Genomic DNA, 27,274 nt, shown 5'->3' with positions numbered 1-27,274 from the left:
TGGAGACTGAGTTGGAGAGGACTGAACCTCAACCAGAGACTCCAGATGCTGAGCTGTGGCTTCCTGCTGAGGTGGAGAAGGTACAACCTCAGGAGCCTGTGGATGCTGATCTGGAGTCTCCTGCTGGCTTGTGGCAGGTATAACTTCTTCTCCAGGATGCTCTGGATACTGAACTGGGGTCTCCTCTTGTACTGAACATTTATTATGTGTACCAGCTTCTGGAGATTGGGCTGGAGCCTCCTGTTGAACTGGCAAAAGTTCAACCTCCTCAGGTGGCTGTGAAGGCAGCGTGGGGGCCTCATGTTACGTTGTAGAAAATTCTGCATTAGTAAGGGTCACTGAGGGCTGAGCTGAAGGCTTGTGCTGATTGGGAGAAGGTCCCACTTCTGGAGTGGGTTCTTTTTTTATGGTAAGCTCCACATCTGCAGGTTTGACAGTGACACTGGATACGTTTGAATGCTGAGCATGAGGGTGACTTGGCGGTGAAAGTGTCATTTCATGATGCTCTGGAGGTTGAGCTGGCTGATGTTGTTGAGTTGGAGAAGGTTCCACCTCCCCTGAAGAGGGCTCTGGAGGCTGAGCTTGTTGCTCCTGCAGGGTTGCCGAAGGTTCTATCTCCTCTGGAGACACAGTTGGGATCTCCTGCTGTGTTGAGAAGATTCTGCCTCATTTGGGGGCTCTGGAGACTGAGCTGAGGCTTCCTCCTGTGTTGCAGAAGTTTCAGCTTCTCCAAAAGACTCTGAAAGCTGAGCTGGGGTCTCCTGCTGGGTTGCTGGTTTCACCTTCTCAGGAGGTTCTGTAGGCTCAGAAGGCTGAGTCGGTTGTTCCTGTTCACTTGGGAAAGGCTCAGCTTCCAAAAGAGGCTCTGGAGGCTGACCTGTGGTCTCCTGCTGGGTTGGATAAGGTTCAAATTCCCCAGGAGGCTCAGAAGGCTGAGCTGGCTCTTCCTGCTCACTTGAAGGCTCAACCTCTCCAGGAGGCTCTGGAAGCTTAGCTGAGGTCTCTTGTTGGGCTGCAGAAGATTCTGTCCCCTCAGGATGCTCAAGAGGTAGAGTCAGGGTCTCCTGCTGAGCTGTAGGAAATTCAGCTACTGTAGTGGGCTCTGGAGTGATGGTAAGTTCCAAATCCAGAGGTTGAAGTGTAATATTGGGCAAGTTGGAATGAGCGTGACGCTAAACGCCAGGTAGAGATGCTACCTCATCACTCACTGGAATTTCAAGTACATATTCAGTAGGCAACCCTGGAGCCTGAGTTGGGGCCTCTTGATGGAGTAGAGGAGATTTAACCTCCTCAGGGCGCTCTGCAGGCTGACATGGGGCCTGCTGCTGGACTGGCGGAGGTTCAACCTCCTCAGGGCTCTCTGGAATCTGAGATGGGGTCTCCTGCTGGACTGGAGAAGATTCAACCTCTTTAGTGACCTGTGGCGTTATGGTGAGTGCCAGATCCAGAGGTTTAACAGTGACATTGTACAAGTTTGACTGCTGAGCTTCATTTACCCCATAATGTGCTACAAGTCAAACTACAAGCTCCTTAAGTGTCTCCAAAGGCCGGGCGAGGGCCTCCTGAGGACTTGAAGTTTCTAGTTCCTCAGGGGCCTCTGAAGGTTGAGATGGAGCATCCTGATGAAGTGCAGGTGGTTCTACCTCTTCAGTGGGCTCTGGATGCTGAGTCTGGGCCTCTGCCTGGCATGAAAAAGATTCAACCTCCTCAGGGGTCTGTGGATGCTGAGCAGGGGCCTCTTGCTGGGGTAAAGATTCAGCCTCCTCATTGACCTCTGGATGACGAGTTTGGGCCTCCTGCTGGGATGAAGAAATATCTCATCCTCATCAGAAGACTCCCTGTCGTGTAACTTTTGTGCCATATTTTCCTTGTGTGTGGCATTGAGAGGCCTATATGCATCCCTAAGCCAAAGTGGCCGCCTTCTCCTGAAAAAGCCCTCCTAGAACACAGAAAGCGAAGTATTAATTCTGCATCTCCCCTGCTTTCTCTGGCCACAGTACTTTATCCTCCTCAAATTTACCTGACTCTCACTTTCCCCTGAGCTTCTCTTACGCAGCAGAAATCGAAAAAAGCCCCTTGGAGGAAAACACACAGTTAGTGTTGCATGTCATTTTTCATCTCTCTCACAATGTGTTATCTCTGGTCTTATTAGGACTAAATGGGTACCTCAGTCCATAATCACAATGAGCAAAATCACCACAGACCCGGGATCTTGAAAATCATTCAGTGCGTGCTGGCCTTCCAGAAGTTCTATGTGTCTGTCCAAAATGCTCCCCCAGTGTCTCTGGTGAGACCTTTGCATGTGGCTTAGCATGGAGTATAGGCAGGACTTTCAGCCCCATTCACCTTTCTTGGCCCTTGGCCAAGTGCCCTCGTGCAGTGAAAACACTGCACAACGGCGCTGGGGAGAAACACGTTACTCTCTAGATGCGCTTCACACCAGTCCGCTTCGGACTTAGTTGCACATGCAGCATTTGCTGGGGATGTGGCTATGGGGAGAAGGTGCTTTTATTTTCCTGGCTGCTCTATCCTGTAAGTTGAATCACAGCAAGGAAACAGCTGAACCCAACAAGCAAAGTTATCTATAGCTCTCTGACTTTCATACTGCAGGCTGTCACTGCGGTGTCAGTGAATTGTTGAATCAGTTTAAAGGCCATGACCAGCAGGGAAACACAAAATACTCTTTTTGAATACAAATAGAATAGAAAAAAATCAGAGTGCACAATAAGTTTGTTTCAGAAACTACTTATGTCCATATAGTATGTGTCTACTGAATTGTGACATAAAACATAGCTCACAGCCCAAGCACAGTGTGATCAGTAGAGAAGTCCTCAGTGGAAAGGGACCCTCTTCTTTTTGATAATCACTAGCAGTATGACCATGGGTCAAGATATTTTCCCTTTTTCTTTCTCCAGTTCCTTATTATAAAAGGAAGAGACAAACTACTGTTTAAAGTTTCTCCCGGTTAAAATTCTATGAGGTTTGGATAAAGGGAATAGAGAGTAGGGGCCTGAAAAACAGGAGGATGAGAAGGGAAGTTTTCTTGCCACTTTACAGAAGGGACTCATATGTTCTACCTTTCGTCAGCTTTGAGAGAGGCCTGTCCCTACATCACCAACCATGTGGCCCTCCCTACCCCAGAGCCTCCTAGAAGGCCTCTGGCCTGGGGTGATGCCTAGGAACCAGGCATCAGGCCAGCAGGAACAGGCACAACCAAAACCTCTCCCTGTCCACCCTCTTTCCTTAAAGGACTAGTGAAAGCAGATGAATCTGTGCCAGTCCTGTTCTAACTCAGCTTGGGCTGGGGAGCTAATTCTGCTGGTAAATAAATTAGGGTAAACCATTAGGGTAATTAAACATTCTTCCTGCCTTTGGTGAGGAAATTGATATATATGAGTTCTAAGTTCTCCTCTAGTTGTAAAATTCCGCTTTAAAAGACCAATATTTACCTTCTGCCTCTTTTTTATCTTCCTCTTTTGCAATTCTATGAGAATAAATCTGTTTTGAAAGAAAACATGATCATGATTATTCATTACAACTATCTCCAAATCCTTATTCATTCCTTTTTACTTTAAATCATACCTACCCAGTGAGATGATAACTTTTTTAAAGAAAGGAACTCTACTCTGTTTAATAATTCTTTGACTCTTCCACAGTACCTAACTTAGGGTCTTGCCTGCAGCTGGCGATATATTTTATTGACTGTTTTAAATAACGTTCAACAGATAATTCCTAATAAAAACTCTTAGAAGTAGGAAAAGAAAATAAAAGTATCTAGCAGAAACCTAAGCATTGTTTTAAAGTCAAGAACAAGAGTAGGATGCCCATCATTACTGCTACTATTGATCATTGTGGAGGAGGTCTTAATCAGTACGATAAGAAAAACGAAGTATTGGAAAGGAAGAGACAAACATATTTGAACATGAAATGAGGGACCTAAAAATACCAAAAGAATCAACCGAAATTTTATTGGAAGTAACATGCGTAAGATGGCTCCATACAAAATCAAGAGATCAACATATAAGGCTCAATAGCTTTCCCATGTAACACAAATAACTAACTAAAAAACAGAAGAAACATCCCATTTACTATATCAATAAAAATGCATAAAGTACCTAGGAATAAACTTCACCAAAATTTTGTAAGACCTATGTGATGAAATTATTAAAACATTTCTGAAGGACATTAAGAAAAAGTACTTACATGGCATGAGATACCATCCTCCTAGAATGTTATAAAGAGGTCAATTCTCCTCAAATTAACCTACAAATTCAATGCAATCCATTGATATCCAAAATATTTTTTAAATAAAACCTGGCCAGCTGACATTTGGTAGAGAATATATGTAAGAATAGTTATGAAATGTATGAAAAAGAAGGTCAAAGAGTAGGACCTTGCCCTACCAGATATAAAATAAGTTATAGAGCAACTGGAATCAAGTAGTGTGATATTGGTACTGGTACAGGACAAGATAAATGGATCACAGAACAGAGTCTAGATGAAGACAGTATATTAGACCAGGGAAGAAAGAATAAACCATTCAGTGAAAGATTTGAAAACAATTAGATCTACATGCAGGGGGGAAAATTTAGATCCCCTACGTCAACCACACTAAAAAACAAATACAACAAATTCTAGACAGATTATAAAAGTACTTGAAGAAAATATTAAAGATGATTTTTACATCATGAGGTGACAAAGGCCTGGCTAAGAAAACCCACCCCCATGAGCCATGAGGAGAGGACAGGCAGATATGGTGGCAGACTGTCAACACACCTCCTACTCCTCAAAGCCCTTGCCCCCTTTTCCCCTGGACTGTTTGTCTTCTTCTTGCTGACTTATAAAACTCTTGGGAGTTCCCTGGTGGTCCAGTGGTTAGGGCTTGGTGCTTTCACTGCTGTGGCCCGAGGTTCAATCCCTGGTCAGTGAACTAAGATCCAGCAAGCTGCACAGCATGGCCAAACCCCGCCACCCCAAACAAACAAACAAACAAAAAACTCCTTATAGTAAAGAAATACTGGCTTTCATTGAATTTCAGTGTTTCAAATCCTTCCAGTGTTTTTGTCCCTAGGGAGACAAAAGAGTTGAGTAGGGAGCCAAGCTTTGCAGTCGGGTGAAACTGGCTTCTGCTTTTGTTTTGTCCACTGGGGCCTTACATTGACCTCCTTCATCTATGAAGGAGGGATAGTAATATCATCCTTACAGGACTGTGGGCATGAAATCAGACAATATATGGAAAACTCTTCATCTTAACGCTTGGCATGAATCAGTGCTAAGCTGGTGTCACAGACAAGATGGTGGAATATATCAAAGGCTCTGCTTGTGGCATCAGGCTCTGAAGGCTCCTTCCCACCATAAGATTATAAAAATATGGCTTTTCTTTTCTTCTAATACCTTTATGTGGTCTTTTTTCACATTTATGGAAATATGTTTATTTAAGATGAAAAATGGGGATCTGCTATTGTTTACCCCCCAAATAGTTAGGTAGCTATTCTATCACCATTTATTCATTTTCTTCCACTGATTGGAATATTAAAACGTGACATTTCAAAAGTCTTAAGAACACATGGGTCTGTTGCTGGACTCTATGCTACTTTAAATAAATATTCGGTTGCATTATTCCTCACTGTGGAGTTGACATAACGCCTCATCTCTCTTTCATTGAACACCATTATTGTCTACCATAGGAAAACACTGCATGGACCTTGTCCTCAAAAAGCTTATCGTATAAGTGGGGAGAAGAAATAACGGTTAGGACTCTTCACTTTCACTGCTGAGGGTACAGGTTCAATCCCTACTTGGGGAACTAAGATCCCATAGGCCTAAACAAAACAAAACAAATGCAAGATTAAACTACGTAGAAGTTAAAAACAATAAAAAGGGGACTTTCCAGAACTTCTAAAAAAGCAAAAGGCCATATGCCACCTGGAGATGTAGAGGGTACAGTCTGGGCAATAGCCAATGACTAGCAAGCTGACCCCATGCTAGTCCCCAGCCTCCTAGGCTCAGAAATCATACTCTTCCTCACCAAGAGAGAACTCACGCCTTCCAGTTGTGGCAGTCTCACTTTATCAATATCAAAGGATTGATCAAAAATCAGAATGCCAAATTACTACTTCACAATGAGAAATACATCTGTTCTACACACAGGGCATCCGTGTCTACACAATCAGATAATTACCTTCTGTGGAGACAGGCCTCTGTGACACACTAAAGCACAATCATGCAATCGAAGGCTACTTGGTGAGAACAGAATTAGAAAAGGAATCAGCTGAATCCAGAATTTAATGGGAAGACCTGAGGTAGCTGGATCCATCCATCTCCTCAACAGGCACAGCCTGGCTAGTGGGCCTGACTCTTCAGTTATGGTGCCATGTCTACTCTCGAGCAATGTGAGGATGGGCAGTGCCCATGTTGGTCTCTCCAAACCTTTCCTATGCTTTCACTACTGACCAACCCTCCTGCAGACAGACACATTTCTCTTTAGAAGTTAGTACATCATGTCAGGTTTTATTCAAGTCTGATAGGCCAGGTAGCCATTGGTCCTTACACATCTCTGCTCAGCTCCATGATGTACTAACCTTGGTGTTTCTCTCTTGGGGGGCTGCCTTTTAAAAAATCGCTTACCACTTTTGTGAGTTCTGAGGGGAGGGGACTGCTTTGCTATGGCCCCTAAGAAATGGTGACAAACCTCACAGGACTAGGATCAGGAGGGCTGGAGTATTCAGGGAAAGCTTTATGAAGAAAGAAATCTGAACTTGAGTTGGCTTTTGCGAGATTCATAGGACTTCCACAGGCAAAGTAAAATAAAGGAATTTTAGATGGGCAAAGGCACAGACAAAAGTAGGAATGGGTATGGTGTAACTAGCGTATAGTGAGGAGCTGCTTTGGCTGGAATGGAGGGCTGCCATTACAAGAGAAAATGTAAATAAAGTAGGTTGGATTGGTAGGGTAGAATCAAGATTGTCAGCTTATTAAAATCACTCTTTTAATGTTAGCAACTGCCTGTTGGGAAAAGTAATAAACCATTATGTAACTGAACAAAAGGTAAACAGGCTAGCTCCAGGAATAGGCTACTATAAATATGACATACTTTAGGGTAGCCTGTTGCAGGATTTTACTTGCAGTGTGTTAATGGAACCTATCTACACAATTCCTAATAAACTGGAGAAGAAAGCTGCTAAGTAAACCTCAGGACTTGACGAGATTACACTTCTATCTTTTAGCCATGTCCTTTTAGCCCTCCCAGGGTGACTGATAGCTCCATGAGTATGGAGATCCGATATCTCTCATCACTTCAGCCAACAAGGAAAGAAATCAACAGTAGAAAGAGAGTGATTGGTGAGTACATCAAATCAGCATAGTTTTTTGAGTTGAAGAAATTTTACTATTGTGTCAACTCTGGCCTTCTTATAAACTTAACTTGTCAAAACAGTCCAATGGCTTGTTAACATGGATCTAATTCCATAGAGATCTCCTGGGAGTGGAGTTCCTTTAAAAATCCTGTGGGGACTTCCCTGGTGGCGCAGTGGTTAAGAATCCGCCTGCCAGTGCAGGGAACACGGGTTTGATCCCTGGTCTGAGAAGGTCCCACATGCTATGGAGCAACTAAGTCTGTGTGCCACAACTCCTGAGCCCTCGCGCCTAGAGCCCGTACTCCACAAGAAGAGTAGCCACCACAGTGAGAAGCCTGCAGACCGCAATGAAGACCCAATGCAGGAAAAAAAAAAAAAAATCCTGGGAATATACTTTACAGTAAAAGAACAAAGTGTATCTCAGTCCTCATGACTAAAGAGAAGAATCAAGTAGTAGTAGGTGGAAAGGTGGCTTTGATTCTCAGGTTGTGGGCTCTGAAACTGATTATTGTCCTTACCTCAATGAGACAGAAAATTGTAACCAAAATTGTCACTACTACAGTTACAGACACTGCCAAGATGAGTTTGTTGTTATAGCCATATCCTGGAACTTCTTTTGTGAGCTAAAAAAATAAATAACATTTTTTTTTAAAACAAGGAGATGGAAGGGATGAAAGCTAACTATTCTTAAACCTATTCTAAAAAATAGCTAACTGTTCTTAAACTACTATAAAACCCAATCCTTTCAGGTGAGTAGCTTCCATAAGAACAAGCCAAATTTAATATGATTTATGTTATCATTAGCATTTTCTTCTACAATTTATTTATCTACAATTTATTTATCTTGTGTTATGTCCTTTTCTCGTCTACCCTAGGAATAGTGGCACACTCTCTAAATGAGCAAAGTGGGAGATCACTGTCTTAGCCAGTTTCATGGCTGAAGATAAGATACAGACTAGGAGCCCGTGGTACTCCTGCTTGGGCACGTTAATGGCATGTCCTAAACTGAGGAAAAGTCCAGGTCCCATGTGTCAGGGCTTATCCTCACCTCACTTGACTCCTGCTCTTTCTGCTCACTCTGAGCTTCTGTGCTCTCACTGATATAGTTGTCAGTTTTCCACTGGTCTGTATCCCATCCCACTTTGGACACATTTACTTCTTACTTCTTGCTGAGAAGCTTCATCAGGAGGCCTGTTCTAGAGATGAGGTTGGCACAGGCCAGCTGCACTTGGGTCTCTGAGCAGTCCATTTTCAAAGTCTGGATAACATGAGAAATGAGCCTTCGCATGTCATTGTTGGGGATGAGGGACAGTAGCTGCTGGTTTAGCTGAGTTTCAACTTGATCAACCGGGGATGTGAGCCCTGGGAAAGTAAAGCCTGTGGGCTTGGAGGATAATTCAGTGCCCGTGTTGTGGTACTCCCATTGTGTTTTGTTGGTGTGTTGAACAGTTGGCATACTGTTGTCTGCAGCAACAGTAGAATGTGCAGTGGAGACGTTCCTATGGGTAGTGTTTCCAGGACTGGTACCTCCTGGAAGAGTAGAGTTTCCTGTAGAAATAATTTCTTCAAAAACATTTTGTGCAGTATTGTTTTCTGAAGTAGTATTTTCTGTAGAAAGATCTGAAAAATAAAATAATTCTGAAGAAGGATTTTCCTGAGAAGCCACTTCTCTAGAAGGTGAAGCAGCCTCTCGTGGAGGAGAATTTATGAGACTCCTCACTACAGACAATGGAGGGCTTGCAGGCATGATTCTATTGAGTGAACTTTTCTTTCTGAACTTTCGACTCCTTTTGACTTTGGGGTTTCTGTGGACCCGATGAGATCTAATTTTATGGAAGATGGATTTTTTCCCAGAACGTGAGATTAGTTCAAAAGTCTTAATATTTCTAACTCTAGACTTTGCATCTTCTAAAACACGAATAGTGTTGGATAACCCTTTTGATTTGCTTTTAACCTCAGCTGGGGATTTTGGAGGGATGGAGGCAGAAGGCCTACCCTTGAAGTACTGTTTCAGGTAAGAGGAGCCTGCTGCCTTGTATTCCTTTATGAATGAAGACTCTGCATTGGAGGACTTTCCCACCATCTTCCCCGGCCTCTGCACCATGAGAAGCTGTTTCAGCATTCTTGGGGATGGCCTCCTGAGCCTTCTTTCTTCGGCAGTGTTCACCACAGATGGCTGGGCATTCTGTTTCCTCCTGATAGCTCTCATCTCCCACTGCTTTTAGGTGAATTTTCTGTATGCCCCTTGGGCCCTTGTGGACCCTGTTCACTCTCACCAGGTTTTCCTCTGTACTCTCAATCTTTGCTAGGCTGTCTTTCTGTTTTTGGGCAGTTTCCAATTTCTTTTGAAAGCTGTAGCGTTTAAACATGGCACTTAAAAGGTTGGAATGCGTACATGTGGCGGGATTTTCTTCCTTTTTAACCTCATCAATTTTTTTCTTGAGTTTCTGCATCTAACAAATTTTCCAGAAAATGGAGTTTCCTCAATTTATTTTTATTAGTTGAATTGTAGGGTACAGGTTTAACAGAAAGGCTCCTTGTATTGTTTTTCAAAAGGCCCAGCGGCATATCTCCATCTTGTGTATTTGAAAAAAGAAGTTGAATGAATGGTAATAATGTTGATTCCACATCTCCTAGATTTCCCTACGAGATATAAGGCAGTATGTAATTTAGTGCACTGATAATATCACTTTTATTATTAAAGTCCAGCTGCTCATTCATGAAGCCTGACAAGCTGACAGCGCTTTTATCTGAGGATGCCCTCTCTGACTCAATAGTCAGCTCGGTGCTGTTGTTCTTCTTCCGGGCTTGTAACACCTTCAGCAACGATCCTTCTGCACTCCCTATAGATGTTGCCTCATCTGTCAAAAAAGAAGGGACTGTTTTTGATCACTGAAGACTGATGGGACAGCTGATGTCAGTCTACAGCCAAATAAACTAGGAATCAGTCAATGTTTGAGTGCCACTTAGGAGAAAAAGAAACCCACACTTAAGCCTATGACTGGCAACAACAAAATGTGAAAAAGATATCTCGTGAAAAAGTGGCTATCTACTCAGAAAATTCTGTAGCGTGAAATATAGTAACTATATTCAGGATTACTCCACTGGTTCCCAGGGGCCAGTACTCAAGAAAAGCCAAGGCTGGAAGTCAAATATTCCCCTACTCTGCTGGGCTCTCTGCAGATCTACTGTGACTCCTCACATTCATATACCCCATCTTGCCCTGCCTCAGAGGCACAGGAGTGTGAGGCTTCCTCTCTCCACCTATTCAGTGTGCTTGTGTTCTTGCTGCTATCACAGATCTCCACGACAACAACCACTGCTAACAGGTCATCATCTGGACATGTCCTTCTCCACCCACACACCGAGTCCTTTGCTCAGTCCCTGCTTCCATATATCCCAGCCCCCATAACAGAAGGCTCTATACAGGAAAAAAACACTATATCTGCCCTGGCTCTTTGCTAAAATTTGGGCAGGGATCTGGGGTATAAGTTAAGAGATTTGCCAGATTGTATGCGAATGTGGAATGTTCAACAAATCAATGGAAGAATACTTGAGGTCCTAAAATGCAGAAGGGAAAAAGCAACTTCTATCAGATGGCTAAATTGCTTTCATTTCATTTTACTTCTAATATTTCCAGCTTTACTTGGGGAACCATCCAAATCTTCTGACTGTGTGAAGGTAATGTGTACCATTGTGTAGCTCGGCTTCTCTTCCAAAAGGATTAAAGGAATTTTTGGTGAGGGTCAAAGGAGGAGGGAAGGGTCATGAGAAAGGAGGAGCATGGGCTTGCAGAGAGCCCCAGACTGGGGACAGGAGATCGGGGCACTAGGGTCATACCACCTAACACCTCTGATCTTTTTTTCCTCACCTGTAAAAGGAGATTAAAAATGCCTTTTCTGGGGCTTCCCTGGTGGCGCAGTGGTTGAGAGTCTGCCTGCCGATGCAGGGAACACGGTTTCGTGCCCCGGTCCGGGAAGACCCCACATGCCGCAGAGCGGCTGGGCCCATGAGCCATGGCCACGGAGCCTGTGCTCCGCAACGGGAGAGGCCGCAACAGTGAGAGGCCCGCGTACCGCAAAAAAAAAAAAAAAAAAAAAAAAAAAAAAAGCCTTTTCTGCCCACTTCTGGGGGAGAAGGGAGCAATATAATTAGTAAAAAAAATTGTTTGGGGTAGTTCCCTGGTAGTCTAGTGGTTAGGACTCTGCACTTTCCCTGCTGTGGCTCGGGTTCAATCTGTGGTTGGGGAACTAAGATCCCACAAGCTGTGTGGCACGGACAAAACAAAAAAAAAAGTGTTGAAAAATCAGCAATATTGTCTTTATATAAGTAGCAAAGTGTTATTATTTACGATGTGCTCTAGATCACTGAAAGAGACCTGTATTCAAGCTACCTGGGCATGAAAGCACATTTTGGAAGTCATCAAGTCAGAGCCAATAAATCTAATATATAGAAGAATAGTTGAAAGCCCCTGAGGGTTTTGTGGATAGAAAAGTTTGAGATTCAGAGCAAGTTCAGAGCTGGACAGTCTAAGAATAAACTAGCTCTCCCATCCATTAGAAGGGCTAGGTAGCAGCTTCTGGTTATGGAACCAGAAACTCTCAGGCTCCAAATAGGACAAAAAACAGCATCATTGTACTCTTTATAAAATTGCAGAAACAAACAAAATAAACAAACAAAAAAATATTTACACCTGTCCTATAAGACAAAGGGTACTTGAGAACTAATGTATATAAAATCAGTTTACAAACCGTGATGCACTATATGAATAAGTTCTCATTTGCAGAAAGCACAGCATGGGATATGTGGTCATTAATGTTAATTCCCTTCCCCCTTCCATTCCTTTCTCTTGCCCCTTTATGTATGCGGATCAGTTACATTATTAAGCTAATAATGTAACTGAGCTATCATTAGCTTAATAATGTAACCAAGAATCTGATTTTTAGCAAGGGGGTAATTCTTAGAAATTCAGGGAGCTGGAACTCTGAATGAATGAATTAAAATAATGCAATTATATCATTAATTTTAAAATTTATCATCCTTGATTAAAAATAAAAATTAACTTAAAAATTAAAAATTTATTATCCCGCAATTGAGACTCACCACAACGTGCGATGTCCGTCAGGCATTCACTGTCACAATGCAGCTTGACTGCCTTACAGACAACCTCAATAGTATTTTTAAATTGGCAGAGGCAGCAGGCCATACGGCTAGGTAAGATCCTATAAATGGAAACACAGGTAATTAAATTCGTGATAAAAGAGTTACTTGAGTAAGCAGAAGAGGTAGGCCAAGGCCACCACAGACCAGTGCAAAAGAGTTCTTGGGGCATGTGGACTGGAGTACTGGATAGGGGCCGGTTGGCCAATTGCTGCCCTTGACTGTTGTAAATAAATATAGAGGAGGAGAGAGGTGCCCAACAGAAGGATAAGGATGGCAGTAGGTACAGTATGCCTAGAAAAAAGGGAATAGGGATTAGAATTGGGTGACATTGATCTGTAGTTTAATTCAGAAGTATCTCCTTCCAACTCGAAAGCCGCACTTTGGTTTGAGAGTACACAGGAAGAAGGAAGACTTCTAAGAAGAGTGTGAATAAGACCGCACCTTCTGAAGTCACTTTCTCAGTTCCTATTTGTGAGTAGTAATATATTAGAAATTATTCTAGTAATAAAAAAGCATCGTGTGGTTAAACAATAACAGAGATCATATTGGCCAAATCTGGACAAAAGGAACATTCCAAAGAATAACATTATCATTATAATAAGGTATAACATAGTTAATTAAAAAAATGAGTTCATAATGATACTCCAAATGAAAACTAGGGAACTCTTCTTTATAGAATAATGTCAGCTAATAAATGAAAAAGGAATGATAGAATTAGGAAAGTGTCATTTTGCAACTATCAATGTAATAATCGATTCAGACAAGGATTATCACTGATGCACAGTTGGGTAAAGAGTTGTTTGGAAGTAGGATCTTCACTGATCCCAAAGGATCACCCCACTTATTATTTATCAATTACTAAGGGGAAAAATAACTTTACAATGGAGAGATATGGAAGATACCACATTAATCAAGTGATCGAACTTAGCACTGGGCCACCTGAAGTGATGAAGTATGAAGAATACATCACCTATATAGTATTCTTCCCCAAAATGTTTACTTTGAATCTAATGAGCAAACAGACAAATCCAGATTGTGGGGCAATTTACAAGACAACTGGCTTAGACTCTTCAAAAATGCCAATGTCATAAAAGACAAAAAAAAATAGTAGGGAAATATTCTAGATTAAAGGAAACAATGACATGACATGCAATGCCTAATCTTTAATTGGACCCTGTATCAAAACAAAAGACTTAAAGAATGTTATTGGCTTCTGGCAAAGATGAAGTAACAAGGACCAATTTAACCTCCCACGTGAAACAATGAAAACATCAAACAGAACATATGAAACAACAGTTTTCAAGAAACTGGACCTCAGGCAATAAAGTTCAGAGATTCCCCAGGAGATGGGAAATAAATGAAGTGATCCCTATAATTGCCCTAACTTACTTCTCTGAGAGAGTTTACAGGTCATGGTACAGGGAAGAGAAGTCCAGGCAGAGACTGGTGGACTCCCTGACTGAGGAAAGGAGCTAAGAGTCTGGGAAAACCAAGGTAACAATAGTTCACAAAGCAGAGTATCAGAGAGAAAAGAAGTGCACAGACAAAGAACTCTGGAGATATGCAGAGGGATCTCTTGATAATTCAACAAAGTATTGGCCAGTACATTTGTGTGAGGAATTACTTGATGCCAGGAAAAGAACCACATGAAAGGATTAATAATAAGAAAACCTGGATATCACACAGGGTTGTAGGAATAGTACCTGTTCCTACAAGTCAGACTGGAAAACCTCATGATACTCAGAAAGGACTTGTCTCAGTAGTTGCAAATAATGAGCTCCAGACTAAATGCTACGTGGACTCCTACCAAATGAATCTTAAAAGCTAGACCTAAAAGAATAAAATTGTTTTGAGTAACTTAATTTCACCCAAAACAAAGCCCAAGCATTTTACAGGAATATAAATATATATAGCACACAATAAACTAAAACTCACAATATCTGGGATCATATGAAAAATTGCCAAGCATGCAAAGAAGTAGGAAAATATGACCCATACTGAGGAGAAAAGGCAACAATCAAAACTAACTCATAATCTATACAGATGTTGGAATTGGCAGAAAAGAACATTTAAAAAGTTATTATACATCAGAAAAGTTATTATAACTGTATTTCATATGTTAAAAACCCCAGACTAAACACTGCAAATGTTAAGTACAGGCATGGAAAATGTAAAACAGACCCAAATTGTGCTTCTAGAGATTAAAAACAATGTCTAAATGAAAAAGATACTGAATGAGGTTAATGGCTGATTAGACACTGCAGAAGGGTCACTGATCATTAAGGCATAGTAATAGAAACTATCCAAAATGAAACAAAGAGTAACAAAACAAAACAACAACAGAAATGAATAGAGCATCAGTGAGTTGTGCAACAACTTCAAGTGGCCTAATACATGTGTACTTAGAGTCCATGAAGGAGAGGAGAAATACAAAAATTTGAAGAAATAATAGCCAAAATTTTTCCAAATTTGTAAAGACTATAAACCCACAAAGTCAAGATCAATGAACTTTAAGCATAATAAACATGGACAAAAATACACCAAGGCACAAAAAATAATCGAATTGCTCAAAACACGCAATAAAGAGAAAAATTTAAAAGCAGCCAGAGGAAAAAACTATACACTACATACAGAGGAAGAACGATAACAATGACGGCAGAATTCTTGTTGGAAACAATGTAAATGAGAACTCAGTGGAATAACATCTTTAAAGTAGTGAATTCTATCAAGCTGGAATTCTATATCCAGATCTGTCACCTTGTCTGTTACCTTGTCTTTAACTATGAAATGTCGGAACTGACTTACAAAAAAATACAAAGTGTTTTGTTTGTTTAATTACAGTCATGGTGAGTAAGACCTAGCTCAAAAGAACTAATGTGACTTAGTGATTCTCTCATCAGGAAACACAGTTTCTACTTCATTGTTTATTCTCCACATCCTGTAGTAAGTAAAGTTTCAATGATGATAAATCTACATGACAAAAAGAAAAGAAAACTTACGTGTGTTGGTAAGATAATTTTGACAGGGTTTACCACGTATGTCAGTGTTTCTGGCGATGGACACAAGCCAGAGCTCCCTACTCGGACATTTTCACTGATGTCATTCCCTTTGATCCACAATTTTAAAGTGGATAAAAATGCCTTCTATGTTTTCTTCTTTAAGAAATTAAATAAAGAATGCTGTCTAGACATGATCCTCCAATGATTTTCAGTCAGTGGTCATCAATAGAGGAAAAGCACAGAATGTCATACCCACAGAAGGATGACATTCAGTCAGGTAAGAAAATTCTCCCTGAAAACAGAGCTTCTTCTTTTTTTTTTTTTTTTGCAGTACGCGGGCCTCTCACTGTTGTGGCCTCTCCTGTTGCAGAGCACAGGCTCTGGACGCGCAGGCTCAGCGGCCATGGCTCACGGGCCCAGCCGCTCCGTGGCATGTGGGATCCTCCCGGACCAGGGCACGAACCTGTGTCCCCTACATCGGCAGGCAGACTCTCAATCACTGGGCACCAGGGAAGCCCCAGAGCTTCATTTTTAACATGCAATCAAAGGCTTTCACAGGTTCTGCATCACTCTGCAGGCAGCCCGACCATATGGGATTGGCTCTGATAATCTCACATCAGATGACTGACAACTTAATGAACTCCTGCAGGGACATTGGGATATTCTAAGAGGTTTCCTGTAGCCATCTGCCCTATACAGGTACACTTCCAAGTAGAAACAGAAGCTTTGATTCTCACTGGGACCCCTGCTCTGTCCAACCAACCACTCTAGAAATATGATGTTCTAATCTCTCCTGATTAGAACATTTAAAGGTCTCTCCCTGTGCTAATTTACTAAAGGTAAAAGAGAAACAAGAAAGAGCAAACTATACAGGGAGCAATATATAAGATTCCTTTACTTAATGTATTTATCTGATATACCCAAATACTGAGAAATGTAGATTCATTTCATAATGGTCAAGAAAAGAGGAGGAGGAACCTCCATGTCAACAGTATATATAAGATGGAATCAATAGTGCATAAGCTCCAGCTTAAGCTTGGCTATGAGGTACTAACTCTTCTCATAAAGAAGCAATAACTCTCCACCATTTGAAGCACACTGAGGACTCAGACAGCTGGACACTGAGGGTGTAGTCTCCTCACTCGAATTCTGTACCTGCATCACAGAGCAATGAAATATTCCCAAAGAATTATTAAGGATGAGGTGGGGAACAGAAATAAAAAAGATGAATCCATAGTCTGCCCTACCATCCGTTCTGCTGGATATTACCACCATCTTGGCCCAATATGACCTTCCCACTTTTCTCTGGGCCTCCCTACTTTCCACCTCCATCCTCTCATTATATCTTACCTACACTTGGAAACAACTCTAGTTTTTCCACTTATCTTTTTCAACAAGTAATCCAAATAGCAATGGCGTATATAACTCCTTAGAAATCAAAGGTCTGACTCAGTAATCCATGACCTTCAAAGTCCAAAGATTTCCTAATTCTCTTTATTATTTTTTTTTCTACTTTCCATGTACTTACACTCTCAGGACCTCCACTGTTCTCAAGTTCGTCTTCGCTCCAAAATCTGTCAACCTAGACATAGACTTAAGTGCCAGCCCCTAATTATCTCATACGGAATCTAGTTTTTAAAAAACCCTCAGCAAACCTTTTGGACTTTATTACTTTATTAAAGACTCTTTAAGATAACTCACGGCAGATAGCAGTACACCCATAGATATCTATTTAATACATCCTCAGAGTAATTTTTAATTTTTTAATAAAATCTCTTCTGTCCAATGAAGACTCTCACCTCTTCTTCAACATATGCAGTGTCTCACCCTTCTGACTACACTCTGCTCCATCCCAGGTCCACTCCCTTTCCTGATATTACATTCTTTCCCAATTTTTTATGTTGGTAAAAACAAATAACCTAAAATATAACATGTTAATTATTATAAAGTGCACCGTTCAGTGATATTAAATACATTCATATTATTGGGCAACCAATATTACCATTTACTTTCTAATTCTCTTCTATCCTTTAAAACTGTAACTCAATATCCTTTAAACATAACTTTCCTTTTTGTTCCATAACCACATGAAAAGCATCATTACCCTCTCAATTTCTATGGTTTTGACTACACTAAGTACCCCATATAATTGAAATAAGTAGTTGTATTGTTATGACTCATTAAACGTCACAAAAATGGCATTTTTGGTAGCTAAATTTCCTCAAGATCTCTCCATGTTGTAGCATATTCCTAGATCTTTTCCTTCTTAAGACTGAATAATATTGTATTATATTGGTATACCACATTTTGTTTATCTAGGAACTAGTGGATGAACACTTAGGTTGCTTTCATATTTTAGCTATTGTGATTATTACTGCTATAAACATTGGAGTACAAATATTTCTTTAAGACCCTGATTTCAATTCCTTTGGGGATACCTCATAGTACAATTCCTGGATCATGTAGTAATTCTATTTTTCAGTATCTGAAAAAATGCCATACTCTTTTGCAAAGCAGCTGTATCATTCTACGTTCCCACTGAGAGAGCACAATGCTTCCAACTCCCTCACATCCTCACTAATACTTGTTTTCTGCTTGTGTATGTGTGTGTGTTTCTGTGCATATGCATGCACACAAATATATAAACATGCATTTAGTGATACGGAGCATGTTTTCAAGTGCTAGTCATTTGTATATCTTTTTGAAGAACCATCTATTCAAGCCTTTTATCGATTTTTGAATCAGGATGTTTACTTTTTTGTTGAGTTGTAGGAGTTCTCTCTATATTCTGAATAGAAATCTCTTGTCAAATATTTGGCTTTCAAATATTTTCTCCCATCTTGTGGCTCTCCATTTTACTCTGTTTCCATTTATTTGATACACATTTAAAAAAAATATGTACTGAACATTGTTTTCTTTTTTGTTAGCTGTGCCTTTGTTACTCCTTCGTTTCATATTGAGGAAACACTGCCAACTCCAATGTCATGAAGCTCTTGTCGTGTGTCTTCTTCAAAGACTTTTTTATTTTATTAGGCCGTATATTTAGTTTCTTAATACATTTTCATTAATTTTTGCCTATGATGTTAGGTAAGGGTCCATCTTCCTTCTTTTGCATGTTGACGAGACCTCTCAGCACCATTTGTTGAATATACTATCCTTCCTACTTTGAAAAGTCTTGGCAAATTTTCAAAAATAATTTGGCCATATATCAGGGTTTATTTGTGTGTGCTCTATTATATTCCATTTGTCTTGAATAAGGGAGGAAATAGTATAACATATCCAGGTTGATGAAGAACATAAAGAAAAACCAGGACTGAGAATTTGTAGGGCAATATAAATGAGCAGGGAGTAAAAGACACTGTGAAAGAAGATCTTGTACTTGCGAGTTCAGGGAAATATGATCATGCTAAAACCACCAAAAACCTGACTGAACAATACAGTAATTTTTTTAGCAAGAAACATAATACCCATCTCTGGGAAATATAGTATGGGCATAAAGATAAACTACACACAAATATATTAAAAAGGGAAGGGTTTTCATTGTGTGAGAATATGGTGGGATTTGAAATACAATTTACTTCTGTTCTACCATTGTCTCTAAAATTTATCAAAGTGTATATACAAGCAATTCCAATTCCGGTAATGTGCTTGACAGGTTTATATACGAACTTCAGCAGACCAGTAAATGTATATTCATAGGAGGACTGTTCCATAAACCAAAAACCATAAAACAAAAACTGGAAAGACCATAGTTCACTTTGTCAACACACATACAGATGGAATGATGGCTAACAGTCCCAAAACAGAAGGTGAGCATGGGTGCAAGTGGTTAATCCCCAGGCTGGGGTGGGGTGCAGAGTTTGAGGGAAACACAGGTAGAAAATCCTTTTGTACTATCCTTGATTTTTGAGGTATGGAGATTCACAGGTCACTATCTCCATTTCAAAATGAATGAATGCACTATTCAACTTTTTAAAACAGGCGAAGTGAATATGAGTGATATAAATTTCAAACTGTCACAAATCAAATATGATACTAAGAAAAATTAAATAATATGATTTAAGAATGAAGTGGAGAGATGGTCCTAGATGTTAGCATAGAAAGACCCAGAGCTTGATGCCTCTCATGGGCACACCAAAGTCACAAATATTTACAGAACAGCAATTGATGAAAAAGGCCGGGACCTACCATGAAAGATGTTTTACAGCTAAAGACATAAGGAAGGCACCACGAAAAGACAGGAAGGAAGGGGGAAAGTCTCAATATACTCAAGACCCGTACCACCAGATGCGAGGCCGACACATGGGAGAATAATTACAATTTCAGAGGGGCTCCCAGGTAGCAAGGGGTATGAACCTAACAGCAGGCTCCCAAGCCCAGGGATCCTGTGCTGGGAGGAAGAGTCCCTAGAAAGTTGGGCTTTGAAGACCAGTAGTGCTTATTTTCCAGAGAGCCAGAGGGTTGTGGGAAATAGAGATTCCACTCTTAAAAGATGCTCACAAAATCCCACATGATCCTAGAATCAGAACATAAGCAGGAATTTGAAAGCATCCTGGGTCATACCTACCTCCTGATCTTGGAGTCTCCCAGAGAGGCAATGACAGCACAGCCTCAGGGACATAGACAGTGGCAGCAGCCATTTGGGGGAGCTCCTTCTACCTCATGGAGACTCGTAGCATAATTTCAGAATCCTCCCTCTAGCTTATCAGCCTCAGGACCGAGACCCACCCATTTCCACCAGACTATACACACAAGCACTAGGGGGCTTCAGGCCAAGCAGCTAACTGAGCAGGTGCACAGCCACACCCATCAGCCATCAGGTGCCTTCAGACCCTCTCAACGCACAGCTGCCCCTGGACATGGCCCAGCCACCAAAAGCCCCAGGACCAGCCTCCATACGTCAGTGCACAGGCACTAGATCCAAGACCCCCAGGACCCTTCACACAGAGACCCTGGATCCCAACTTCACCCACCAGTGGGCAGGCACCAGCCTCAGAATCCCTGGCCACTCCGACAAGTGAGCCTGCTCTGGACTTGGAATCAGCCTCACCTGTCGGCATGTGATTACTGCACAGGGACTGGATGGAGCTTGGACCTACCCAACAGCAAACTTGCTCTAGCCTTGGGATCAGCCTCATACACCAACAGGCACACACCAGCTCCAGGAATACCACAGGCCAGCAGTGTGTGTGACCAGAACACTCACCTGCAGGCCAGAAGCAGCCATGGACTCAGCTGGGTCCTGATCCTGCCCATCAGAATGCCAACACAAGATTAGGGATACCCCAGACCCTGCAGATAGCTGTGTCAGGAACAGTGATCCAACACCAACACTGCAACTCCTGGGCCGTGCAGCCAGAACTCAGGACCTGTGTCTTCCTCCCAGTACTGAACATAGCCCCAGGACCAGTGACTGGGCACTAGCCCTGATATCACCTGGACTGCAACTCTACCCATAAGTGAATCAGCACTAGATTTGGTGTCCCCCAGACTTTTTCAGCCAGCTGCCTTATGTTTTAGTCCCAGCAAGCAACACAGACAGCCTCCATACAAGGCAGAGCCTGGCAAACAAGCAGTCTGGGGGCAGACAAGCCTACCAGACCACACACAGTAGTCAGCCCACCACAATAGAAGAGCCCAAGCAGTCCACAAAGGGGGTACACCTTGAACATATAGCTCCAGTGACCAGGGGACAGTGGGCTGCTGGGACACATAGGACATCTCTAACAAAAGGCCACTTCTAAAAAAAAAAAAAAAAAAGGCCACTTCTCCAAGGTCAGGAAATGTAATGAACCTACTACATACATAGCAATAAAAACAGCAAATTAAGAAAAAATGAGGTGACACAGAAACACGATCCAAATGAAGGAACAAGATAATAACCCAGAACAAGATCTACGTGAAGTGGAGATAACCAATCTACTCAAGAAAAAGTTCAAGGTAAGGACTGTAAAGATGATCAAAGAACTCAGGAGAAGAATGGACGACCAGAGCAAGAAGTTAGAAGTTTATTTAAAAGAGTTAGACTCCTGAGAACAACCAAACAGAGATGAGGAATACAATAAATGAAATGAAAATTACACTAAAAGGAAACAACTGTAGACTCAATGATACAGAGGAATGGATCAGAAAACTAAAGGACAGAGTACTGGCCATCACTGAAGATGAACAGTAAAACAACAGAATAAAATGAAATGAGGAAAGTTGTACAGACCTGTGAACAACATCAAGTGTACTAACATTTGCATTATACTGGTCCCAGAAGGAAAAAGGAAAGAGAAAGTGGTGTAAAACATACCTGAAGACATAAAAGCTGAAAACTTCCCTAACCTGGGAAAGAAAACAGACATCCATGTCCAGTAAACACAGTAAGGCCAAAGCAGGATGAAACCAAAGAGGACCACACCAAGACTCACTGTAATTAAAATAGCAAAAAAATAAAGATAAAAAGACACTATTAAAAGGAGCAAAGGAAAAGCGGCAAGTTACAAACATGGGAACTTGCATAAAGTTATCAGCGGACTTTTCAGGATAAACTCTGCATGCCAGAAGGGAGTGGCATGGTATATTAAAACTCATGAAAGGGAAAATCCTATAACCAAAAATACTCTACCCAGAAAGGCTCTCCTTCAGATTTGATGGAGAGATCTAAAGTTTCTAAAGCAAAACTAAGAACTCAGCATCACCAAACCAGCTTTATGAGATATCTTAAAGGGGCTATTCTAAGTGAAAAAGAAAAGGCCTCGACTGAATCATAAACATTATGAAAGGAAACTTACTAAAGGAAAAACCTCATTGGTTAAGTCAAATATTTAATAAATGTAGTAAATTAACCATGTACACAGCTAGTAGGAAGGATGAAAGAAAACACTAATAAAATCATCTATATTCACAATAAGAAGTTAAGGGACACACAAAACAAGTAGATGTAAAATATACGGTCAAATTCAGTAACTGTGGGGGAGGAGAGTAAAAATGCAGGGTTGTTAATATCCATTTGAAATTAAGAGCTCAGCGACTTAAAATAATCTCTCTCTCTCTCTCTCTCTCTCTCTCTCTCTCTCACACACACACACACACACACACACACACACAAACCTGAAAGAAATCCAAACATAATATTAAAGATAGTCATCACATCACAGATGAAGGGGAAAAAAAGGGGAAGAAAGGAACACTGAAGAAATTAATTAGGGATTCTAAAAATACCCAGAGAGAAATAAAAATGAACACACAATGATCCAAAACCTATAGGACACAGCCAACGCAGTTCACAGGGGGAAGTGATAGTGATACAAACTTATTCTTAGGAAACAAGAAAAATATCAAATAAACAACCTAACATTACACCTGAAGGAATTAGAAAAAGAAGAAAAAACAAAACTGAAAGCTGCCAGAAAGAAAAATTAAGAAAACAATACCATATGCAATTACACCAAAAAGAATAAGATACCTAGGAACAAACACACCTAAGCAGGTAAAAGACATGTATTCAGAAATCTATCAGCCACTGGTGAAAGAAATTGAAGGCAACAGAAAAAGATGGGAAAATATAGCAGGTGCATGGACTGGAAGAATTAATACTGTTAAAATAACCATACTACCAATGACAATCTACAGATTTAATGCAATCCCTATCAGAATACCAAAGCATTTTCACAGAACTTGAAAAAGTACTTTTAAAATTTGTATAGAAGCACAAAGACCCTAAATAGCCAAAACAATCTTGAGAAAGAACAGAGCTGGAGGCATCACACACCTTGACTTCAGACTATGCTACAAAGCTACAGTAATCAAAGGAAATAGTACTGGAGCAAAAACAGACATAAAGATCACTGGAATAGAATAGAGAACTCAGAAATAAACCCACACACTTATATTTAATTGATTTATGACAAAGGCAATATGGAGAAAAAACTGTCTCTTCAATAAGTGGTACTGGGAAAACTGGTCAGCTACATGGAAAAGAATAAAATTACAATATTTTAGTACACTATATATAAAATAAATTCAAAAGTGAATAAAGACCTAAATGTAAGACCAGAAACAATAAAACCCCTAGAGGAAAATATAGAACATTCTTCAACATAAATGATAGCAACACTTTTAGGTTCAGTCTACTAACGCAAATGAAACAAAGCCAAAAATAAACAAATGGGACTTCACTAAACTTAAAAGATTTTACATAGCAAAGGAAACCAAAGACATTATGAAAAGACAACGTGCTGAAAGGGCAAAAGTATTTGCACATGATAAGAAGTTAACACAAAAAGAGGACTAATCAAGGGTTAATATCTAAAATATAGAAACAGCACATACAACTCAATATCAAAAAGACACCCAAAATCTTTTTTTTTAAAAGTGAGAAGACCTAAATAGACATTTTCCAAGGAAAAAATACAGATAGCAAGAACTCACAAAGATTCTAAACATAGCTAATCGACAGTAAAATGCAAATCAAAACTTTGAGATATCATCTCACTCTTGTCAGAATGGCTGTCATCAAAAAGATCACAAATAACAAAGGTTAGTGTGGATGTGGAGAAAAGGAAACTCTTATACACTGTTGATGTGAATGTGAATTAGTGCAGCTGCTGTGGAAAGCAGAATGGAGGTTCCACAAAAAAACTAAAAATAGAACTACCATAATATCCATGAATTTCACTCTTGGGTATATATCAGAAGAAAACAAAAACACTATTTCAAAAAAATAACTACACCCCAAAGTTCAAAACAGTGTTATTTGCCATAGCCAAGATATAGAGTCAAACTAAGTGTTCGTCAATATGTTACTGGATAAAAAAAGATTTTTTATGATGACTTCAACAAAAGATGAAATTTTGCCACTTGCAAGAACATGGATGGACTTGGAGGATATTATGCTTAGTAAAATAAGTCACAGAGAAAGCAAGCCTGGTATGATATCATTTACATGTGGCATCTAAACAACTGAATACAACAACAACAACAACAAAAGAGACTCATAGATTAAAGAAGAGACTAGTGGTTACCAGCAGGGAGAGACAGGGTGGAGGAGCAAAATCGTGGTAGGAGATTCTGAGGAATAATCCACTATGTATAAAATCAATAATCTACAGTGACGTACTGTACAGCATGGGGAATAGAGCCACTCTTATAATAAGTATAAATGGAGAAGAACCTAAACATTTATGAATCACTATGTTGTACCTCTGAAACTGATATAATAATGTAAATTAACTATATATCAATAAAATATAAAGTAAGAATAAAGGGGAGACAGATTATGAGATAGAAATCAATTAAATAAACACAAATTTTGGAAATCAAGAAAACAAAAAAACAGCATGTAAGGAATAACATTGGCATTAAAAGTGTACAATTTATTCATTTAAAAGAAATCATTTAAGTGGTAAAAGATGTTATCCATTCTCACAATTTTGTATATCTAGGGTAAATTATTATCTACAAAGATGTTACAAATATTCACTCAAAAAGAAAGAGCAACTTTGGATTAACCGATTTTAGTGTAGAAATTTAATATCAAAGACTCTAAAATTGATTTGAATAAGTTCTGTCAATGTTGAATAAGTTCTGTTAGCCACTTCTAGTCTTTATAATGTAAAATCTTTTGAAGCATAAAAATCAGCCTTTACATTATTCCATTAGACATACATAGAAGTTAAAAGAAATGAGAAGAAAGAACAATCAACTAAGGAGGTGAATTTACTGAAAAACAGTCATTCTTTCTCCCCCTTCCTTTTCTTTTCCTCCTTTTCCAGGCCCTTTCGGTTCCAATCAAGAGAAGTCTTGAGACATCTGAGAATATTTCTTTAAGGGCTTCAAATCACCATACCTATAACCTCTGCCGCAACTACACACACAGGAACAAAAATAAACCTCTGCTATCTACTCATGTAGGAGGGATTCACGCAAAATAAACTCCTACCTGGAGACCAACAGGTGAGTTTTCTACCTGTTCTTTATAATGTACTTCCATTATAGTAAATCCCACACATTATGAGGCAGAAGGGGTTATGTGAGCTTTTCCTTGAAGTCAAAATACTTGCATTCATTTCCAGTACCTGGTGATCATAGGGTAGAGCCAGGGAAGGTGCCATCCCCCTTGAGGGAGGGCGGTGAATGGGCTCCCGCATCCATGCACCTCCTGATGTACAGATTCTGGAGAAACAAAGGGCGGTCACACCGCAGTCAGCCTGTCAGGCTGTCGGGCCACTGGGCAACCCCACCAGCTTGGAAGTGCCCCATCAGTTGCTGAAAGCAAAACTCTGTCCCCCCTGTGAAGCCAGGCAATTTGGGCCAGAGAGTCAGAGGAGACCGGTAATCAACTCCTCCTCTCTGCTCACCTCCTTGGGGTTACAGCAACCCCATCTCCAAACCCAAATCTGACCCTGGAGTGCCAAACTGGGAGTGGAAGGTGGGCTCTGCCGGTGCTTCAGCGCCCTCTGGAGGTTGTCTGCTCTAATGGCAACCCTCAACCCTTCCTCCTCCTCCTTCCCTAGTCCTGGGGGCTGCCTTGGCCTCCTGCAGCTGCTGGCCTGATTTCATTCTCTTTTTTCTCCAATTACAATGAAGTGTCCTACAGAGGTTTGTAATCTCTTGAAGAAGGAAGATATTTTAGTCAATACACCTTAACCTTGAGAAGCAGGTTTCAAGAATGAACCTGAAATACTGTATTTTTGTCCTGATGATTCCAAGGGGAGACAGCTCAAGTTTCCTAAATCATAAGAAAAACCAAGGTAAATATGATATTCTGAGCCAGAGATGAAAAAGCAGTTTTTAGCACCCACTCCTCATGTCATATGACTGGATTTAAATCAATCAGCTGCCACTGGTTTTTAAATCACATGACCCAACTTTAAATCAAGCAGCTGCTTACCTCTAACTCATGTGACTTGGCTTTGAATAATAATGCAGAGGTATAAAAATGATGTTCTGAACAATAAATGGAAAAACAACATTTTAGAAAGTTTTTTTTTTTCTTTTCGAATGGACGATTCATTGCATACAGAGTAAAGGATTCTCTTCTGGATTTCTTGAACTGAAAACACATACAATATCTCCGTTGGTGTGGTTGACTTAGTTTTTTTCGTTGTTGTTGTTAACATCTTTATTGGAGTAAAATTGCTTTACCATGTTATGTTAGCTTCTGTTGTATAACAAAGTGAATCAGCTATTCGTATACATATGTCCCCATATCTCCTCCCTCTTGCGTCTTCCCCCCACCCTCCCTATCCTACCCCTCTAGGTGATCACAAAGCACCGAGCTGATCTCCCTGTGCTATATGCAGCTGCTTCCCACTAGCTATCTATTTTACATTTGGCAGTGTATATATTTCCATACCACTCTCTCACATCACCCCAGCTTACCATTCCCCGTCCCAGTGTCCTCAAGTCCAGTCTCTACGTCTGCATCTTTATTCCTCAGCAGCGACTCCTGCGAGGGGTGGATACTTCCTTTTATGCTCAGGGGATATCCCCTAGTTTGTATATGATTTGAGTTCGATCCTGTGCAACAGTCAGAACTTCCCACCAGAGATAACTGAGGAGATTCTGGCCTTTATTAGTACGCACGGTGAAGACGTGTGTCCTGGCTGTACTTGCCAACCCTCCTATTTTACCCACCTATTTTTATCCACCTTCCTCCCTGTGAATACCTTTGGCCAACCCTGAGCTCAGACTCCTGACCTATTACAGTGACTTCGTCAGTCTTTCTTTAAAAATAGACAGGTAATAAAATGAATTTAACCTAGAAGC

The 27,274-nt window shown here is 40.6% G+C and overlaps 1 pseudogene; it reads right to left on the bottom strand.

Moving 5' to 3' along the window:
- Nucleotides 1–303: 303 nt before the first annotated feature.
- The window catches only part of LOC132503231 (leucine-rich repeat-containing protein 37A2-like), a 36,354-nt pseudogene continuing 9,383 nt past the window's right edge, over nucleotides 304–27,274 (bottom strand).

The sequence above is a fragment of the Mesoplodon densirostris genome, chromosome 2, assembly GCF_025265405.1.
Source record: "Mesoplodon densirostris isolate mMesDen1 chromosome 2, mMesDen1 primary haplotype, whole genome shotgun sequence".
NCBI lineage: Eukaryota > Metazoa > Chordata > Mammalia > Artiodactyla > Ziphiidae > Mesoplodon > Mesoplodon densirostris.
This window is presented reverse-complemented; position numbering and strand designations above follow the sequence as displayed.